Below are 7,261 nucleotides of genomic sequence, written 5' to 3' on the forward strand. Positions count from 1 at the left end.
TACAGGGTCTTGCTCAGTTATTTAGTACCTTGCTAAGTTGAACTTGCTGAATTGAACTCGTGATCCTACTGCCTCAGCCTCCTGAGATGCTAGGATTACATGTATGTGCCACCATACCCAGCCACATTTACATCTTAAATAACCTGTTAGTTGTCTCAGAAACTCCTCAAACTTGGTTAATTTAAGATTGAACTCTTAATCTCCTTACCTAAAACCTGCTTCTGTGACCATGATCTCCCACTCAACAGCTAAATTCTCATTTTGCTTAAGACATAAGCATATCATCACTTACAATTCCGGCCTTCTCGCTCACTATGCTTAATACATCACCAGATCTCAATAAATTTTTAAAAAACATGGAATGTTTCACAAATTCACATGTCATTCTTGCACTTGGGCTGTGCTAATCTTCTCTGTGTGACTCCAATTTTAGTGTATATGCCGCCGAAGTGGGCACAAGTCTCAATATCTTACCAAATCCTTCCATGTGTCTTTATTATTACTGTTACTACCCTACTCCAGTTCCCCATGCTCATTTGTAGTACAGATGATTCTTGACTTAACAATGTTTCATCTTAAACTTTTTTGACTTTATGATGGTACAAGCAAGAGTGCTACACATTCAGTAAGCACCATACTTCAAATTTTGCATTTTAGTCTTTTCCCAGGTGAGGAATAGCCATAGGATAGTCTCTCTCCATGTTGGGTAGTGGCTGTGAACTGCTGCTCCTGGTCAGCTTCAGTTGAGCCTCGTGCTACTAAGAGGACACACAACCATGTCTCTACAGTGTACCCTGTTGCTAAGCTAGGATGTTCAGTAGGTTAGGTATATTCATACATTTCTGACTTATGATGTTTTCAATTTAAGATGATTTTATCAGGATAAAACTCCCATCATAGGTGAAGAAGTAAAAATATAGCTGTGGATGGTAGGCTCAGCCTGGGTAGGAATCCAGCTATGTCACAACTTGTATAACACTGGTAAGTCACTTGTTTGTTTGTTTTTTTTTTTGCCTCAGTTTCTGTTTCTGCAAAATAAGAACAATAATACTGTTTATTTCATAGAGTAGCTCTGGATTTGCTGTTTTCTACACACAAAATCAAATGACATATATTAAAATTTGACACCTTACTAAAAACTCTTCAGCTGGTTACCTTAGATAAAGACCAACTCCTCAACACAATTCTCAAGGTCCTACATAACCTGGCCCCTGCCTTCTGGTATCTATGGCTATGTGGTAGTATCCTTAGATGTCCAATAAAGATCGAATTTACCTTATGGGGACATTGTAAAGTTTGAATTAAAACACATGAAATGCTCTTCGTAGTACATGTTCAATAAATATTAACTATAAAATAATTGTTATTACATTTTGTGTCAGCAATATTGTGTTTCTTTCTTTCTTTTTTTTTTAAAGAGAGAGTGAGAGAGGAGAGAGAGAGAGAGAGAGAATTTTTAATATTTATTTTTTAGTTCTCGGCGGACACAACATCTTTGTTGGTATGTGGTGCTGAGGATCGAACTCGGGCCACACGCATGCTAGACGAGCGCGCTACCGCCTGAGCCACATTCCCAACCCTATTGTGTTTCTTTCATCATACTTTTCTTCCTCTGAGTATTTGAACTCTGCTTTAAAACTCCATTCTGCCCTCTTCCTTTTTTAAAAAAATTAAGGAAGAATTAATTTTTAATTAATGTTGCAGCATTAATTTGGATATTGCCAAATACTAAGAACCATTTTATTTAAATTGTCTTGTTTTCCCTAGTAAATTTATATGTATTGGCTAAATTTGAATGCAGTCAGCTTATTGGTCATATTAAACATTATGAGTTCATGGGAAAGTCTGGATTAGCTGGTTCAAACCAGTCTTACTCTCCTACTCTTGTTACTTTATGTCATGCTGCTGAGGGGAAATCTGGAAAAGGAGATAACATAGATAATGGTAGAATTTTCCATTTTAGAGAACAAGAACAAGTACTATAATTAACACATATTGAACAATAACAGTACCCTATGGAGAGCCTGCAGAATAGAGTTGTAGTACATTCAAAATATATTAAATCCTGTTTTAAAAAAATCTAAGTAAAGCATGTGTCTTCAACAACTTAAACAGACATTAACTTCATTTTTCCTTTTCTGGCACAAAGTCCAGATATTTTTCCCGTCAGGTTTGTAAAAAAACTAATGTGCAAAAGTATATCACATTTTAATTCTTTTGAGAAGCAGTCTAACAGGAGTTTGGGGAGGTGGTGCTGTTCTGAATAATTCACACCTAACCGAAGATTGTGTGTCTTCTGCTGAGAAAGTGGCTATACCTAGAAGCCAGTGTATTTCAGTTTTCTTGGCAGGAATAGCCAGTGTTCAAAAATGTTCTTACACACACACACACACACACACACACACACACACAGAGTTATTTTTAGAGAATGAAGGTTATATAATTGTTTGAAATTCAGTTCTTAGCTTAGAAATCGGGACACTTTAGTTATTAAAAAAAACAATATTTGTTGAGTAGAATTTTCATTCACTGGAAATTTTAAAAGGGAAAAGGGATAGAGAAACAAGAGATGGAGTTGAAGGGGAGAAAACCAGAATGTGGTTTTATATGTGGTTTTGAATATGTCAAAACCCAGTCTTTGCTTAGAAAAATAGAATATGATCACCATTAATATTCCAAGAGAAGTCTTGCTACAGTTTCAGAACTGTGTAATCAATTGGTCTCTCCTGTGTTATTTAAATTTATTAAAGTAATCCTGATTTTGGATTTGAAGTATTTATTTCTCAGATTATCAATTATGATAAAATTAGTTTTAATTTAAAATTTAATTTAATTTTCATAAACTTATTAAACATAATTAATAAAATAATTTTAAAATTAGGCAGCTCCTTAACCTCAACCATACTCATCCAAGAGAAAATAATAATAGTAATAATAACAACAACTAATAGAGGCTATTTTCCCATCATATCACAAGCCTATGATGTAGATTTAGTTCTTGGACTCAAAGAGAGTTTCAAATGATAGATTTCATTCATTTCTAACTTATTATTGGCTCTTTTCCCAACCAAGCCATTAGCAGACTTCAGATCTAGGCAGTAGGTTTGGCTGGAGTCTAAGGGAAGTCAGAAGCAGAAGCAGGTAAGTAGTCAGGAGAAGGGAGAGAGATTGCCAAGAAGCCAGATGGTAGCAGAGGACCCTAGACAATGGTTTATCACTTGTTCTTCTCCCAAATTCTCTTCACCTTTGGGGCGGCCTCTCTCTTAGCTCCAGCTGTTCCCCTTTTTCTCTGCTCAGAAATTTGAAAGAACTGTCAAGTTAAATTTGAAGTTTTTCTTTGGGTAAATTCTCAAAGACTCAAATAACTGGTCATTTAAAATCACTTGAGGAAATGAGCCCTCTCCCCGCCCACGAGGGTTTCAGGTCCAAGCAAGGCTACGATGCCTCGGCTCTTCGGGCCTTCCCGGCTCAGCCCAAAACGCCCAGGCTGCTCCGTGTGGTCAGCGAGCAGAGAGCTGGTCAAAGAGAAAAAACAAATAGTTGGTCTGCCCATCTCCAAGAAGAGAGTTTCACTCTGGTTTGCCTAATACATGAAACATCCGCCCTTCTGCGCGGCTTGGCATCCGGGTTTGGGGACCTCTGTCATCTCCAAGCATTTCTTCAAGGACCTGAACTGCTGCGCCCCGGGTGGGACCCCTGGTCGGCTGGCGCCTGCTCTCCCTAGCTGTGCGCGCGCGCCTGGCAAGGTGGGATTTAAGGCAGCGCTGCTGCGGAAGGCTCTGCAGTGTCAACCAGTCCCGCCTCATCGCTTTAGTGTGTGTGCCTTGCAAGTCTCTCCTTGGTCAACCTTCACCACCATCGGCGCGCAGGAGTGGCATTGGAGCGTCTAAACCCGGGGGGTCCTAGGCCAGACGAGGGAGCCCGGCGGGCGGCTGGTGCGGGCAGGGCGAGCCCGGCGGGCTCCGGGCACACGCGACTCACCTGGGCAAGGCCGGGCGCGCAGGCGCTCAGCGCCGGGGCCGCGGCCGGGCGTCTGAGCCCCACGCCCGAAAGAGCTGGACAGTTCCGGGGCCGCACTGCGCCCAGCTGTCGCCGTCGCCACCGCCGCCGCCGCTGTCATGGTAGCCACCGTCCGGGGGTGCAGCAGATCGCGGGAGAGCGTCTGCGCGGAGCTTCAGTGCAGCCCTGGCGGGACCGCGGCAACCGCCAGAGCGCTAGCAAAAAATTCCAGGCTGGAGGAGCCACTGCCCTACGCGCCTGCTGCCGGCGCGCCGGGATGGTCTACGTTTCAAGTTCATCGAAGATTAAATTGATGTTTATGGGCTGATCTGGAAACCTAAAAGCAATTTGTTTTTCTAAATCTATAAGAAAATATGCACAATTTCCCATCAACCGACTTAAAAAAGGGGTTTTAGAACACAACCCAATGTATGAAGTATCATCTTGAAGATGGAATTATGAATATGGCAGCTTTTCTACGGGGCTTTGAAGAAAGGGGCATTAAGACCGACAGGCCTGAGGACCAGTTAAGTAAAGAGAAAAAGAAAATTCTGTTCTCCTTCTGTGAGGTGTGCAACATCCAGCTGAACTCTGCAGCCCAGGCCCAGGTCCATTACAATGGCAAATCCCATCGCAAACGAGTGAAGCAGCTGAGCAATGGGCAGCCCCGGCTTCCAGCCCAGAGCTCGAGGACACTGCTGGCCAGCCCCAGCCCCAACACCAGCACAGGCAGTACATGCCATACTACTACCCTTCCTGCTCTTGTGCGCACTCCTACTCTGATGATGCAGCCTTCACTGGATATCAAACCATTTATGTCTTTTCCAGTGGACGGTAGTTCGGCTGTTGGGCTCTTTCCAAATTTTAACACAATGGATCCTGTGCAAAAAGCAGTCATTAACCACACATTTGGAGTATCCATTCCCCCAAAGAAGAAACAAGTTATTTCTTGTAATGTCTGTCAGCTTCGCTTTAACTCAGATAGCCAGGCCGAGGCCCACTACAAAAGAAGTAAACATGCCAAGAATGACAAAGCACTAGAGGCAACGAAAAATAAACCCAAAATGGTTTCTTCCAAGGACAGCGCAAAGGCTAATCCCAGCTGCTCCATCACTCCAATCACAGGCAACAGCTCTGACAAATCAGAAGATAAAGGAAAGCTGAAAGCCAATAGTTTCAGTCAGCCATCATGCTCTGAAAGTGGCTCATTTCTCCTCAAATCTGGCACAACTGCCCTGCCACCTGGGACAACCAAAAGCACAAATGGAGCACCAGGGTCTGTTGCTGAATCCGAAGAAGAGAAAGCCAAAAAATTGCTTTATTGTTCACTATGCAAAGTGGCTGTGAACTCCCTGTCACAGCTAGAGGCACACAACACAGGATCTAAACACAAGACCATGGTTGAGGCTCGTAATGGAGCTGGTCCAATTAAGTCCTATCCTAGACCTGGATCAAGATTAAAGATGCAGAATGGCAATAAGGGGGTCAGGACTACAGAACAAGACATTTCATTGTGAAATCTGTGATGTTCATGTTAACTCAGAAATTCAACTCAAACAGCACATTTCTAGCCGGAGGCATAAAGACCAGTTGCAGGGAAGCCACTGAAGCTGAAATACAGCCCTTACAACAAACTCCAGGGGAGCCCAAGCATTTTAACAGCAAAACTTGCATTCCAGAAAGATATGATGAAACCTTTGGCCCCAGCCTTCCTGTCCTCACCCCTGGCAGCAGCAGCGGCTGTGTCCTCTGCACTGTCACTGCCACCCCGGCCATCTGCCTAGCTCTTCCAGGCTCCAGCCATCCCTCCAGCTCTCCTGAGGCTAGGGCACGGGCCCATCTGTGCCACTCCGGCCTCCATCCTGTTTGCCCCATACTGACATCTGCAAGTCCCAAGACCAGCCAGGCCAGTAGGAAAGTCGAGAAGCCAAGCCAAAAGGATTTCAGCAACTTGAGCATTTTGTGTTACAGTAAGTATCCCACCTACCCACAAAATGCAGCCTACCACCTGAAACCCCAGCTTCAGTGAAAAACAAATCACTAGATTCAAGAGTGCTTTTATGGACTGATCAAATCATTTTGGAATGTGAGCAGCACAGGTTCCCTCTTCCCACCCCAACTCGACTCCATTTAATTGGTGTATCTGAGAAATCTGGGTTCTTGAAAATGTACAGTCAGAAAGTAAAGAAAAAGAAAACCAGTCTCTGTTTTCCCATGGGTATAATCTGGCTTAGAACAATATGGAATATTTTCCTGACAGACTTGAAAACTAGGATCTTCCTCAGATGTCTGTAAATAGCTCTGGAATCCAACCAGGCATATTCTAGTGTGGAAGAAAAATAGAACACAAGTGCTTACTTGTGAATACCATCTTACCAACGGATCACGTATTCTTTTTGGTGTACTCTCATCGACAGGGATTGTGTACTGTTTTAGACCCAAGTACTGTTGTATCCTGTGTAGTACTAGATTGTATCTCTTGTCTGAATTCAACATCTTTAGTTGCTGTGTAAATGTTAGGAAGCAAAATAGCTTTGAATTTCTCGTTAAGAGAACAAAAGATAATGTATTTTCTTTATTTCATATTTTATTTGGAGATATTTAAACAAAATAGAAAGCCATATAACATAGCTATAATTACTACCTGTTTGCTATTTTTGTCTAACTTATTTTGTAGCTTCCTCACTGGTTTGAGTTGCTAAGCAAATATATACAAACACAAAAAGAGCTTCCTAAATTGCACATTTTGGCACCTCCTGTGCATTATGCAAGAAGAAAATGAATCCATGTATTTCTACGTAATTATCTTCATTTTTAACCTGTTTTCATTTGTAATGATGCTACATAATTTTGTGGCTCCCTAATGCAATAATGTACAGAAGATATAAAATTTATAATTGAACAATTTGTCTTTCTGTTCACTGAATATGTTGCAGGTCATGCTCCCATGCCCCCCTTTCAAAGTTGGTATCAACAAGACTAGAATATTTGTGATATCAGGGGCAAGAAGTATCATAAAACAATAAAATAGTGAACTCTTTTAGAGTATCTATATCTGCAATCTGTAAATGGTAAAATGTCTGTGTATTTTTTAAACGTACCTTTTCAATAAAAGCATCAAAAATAAAATAAATAAAATAAAATCACTTGAAAAAAAATAACCACTCATTTTAATGAAACACACACATATACACACACACACACAAAATCAGATGTATTGTCATTTTATAGAACTATAATGCTCATCCCACAACACATACAC

General features: G+C 41.6%; 1 non-coding gene and 1 pseudogene across 1 annotated transcript; one reads left to right on the forward strand and one right to left on the reverse strand.

The window, feature by feature from the left end:
* Positions 1-350: 350 nt before the first annotated feature.
* On the reverse strand, positions 351-457 carry LOC144252209 (U6 spliceosomal RNA). Its single transcript, XR_013342925.1, has one exon. It is a non-coding gene; the product is annotated as a U6 spliceosomal RNA (small nuclear RNA).
* A 3,988-nt stretch (positions 458-4,445) lies between these two features.
* LOC144252122 (zinc finger protein 385B pseudogene) lies at positions 4,446-5,879 on the forward strand (annotated as a pseudogene).
* The last annotated feature ends 1,382 nt before the right edge of the window (positions 5,880-7,261 follow it).

Source organism: Urocitellus parryii, unplaced genomic scaffold, assembly GCF_045843805.1.
Source record: "Urocitellus parryii isolate mUroPar1 unplaced genomic scaffold, mUroPar1.hap1 Scaffold_37, whole genome shotgun sequence".
Lineage (NCBI taxonomy): Eukaryota > Metazoa > Chordata > Mammalia > Rodentia > Sciuridae > Urocitellus > Urocitellus parryii.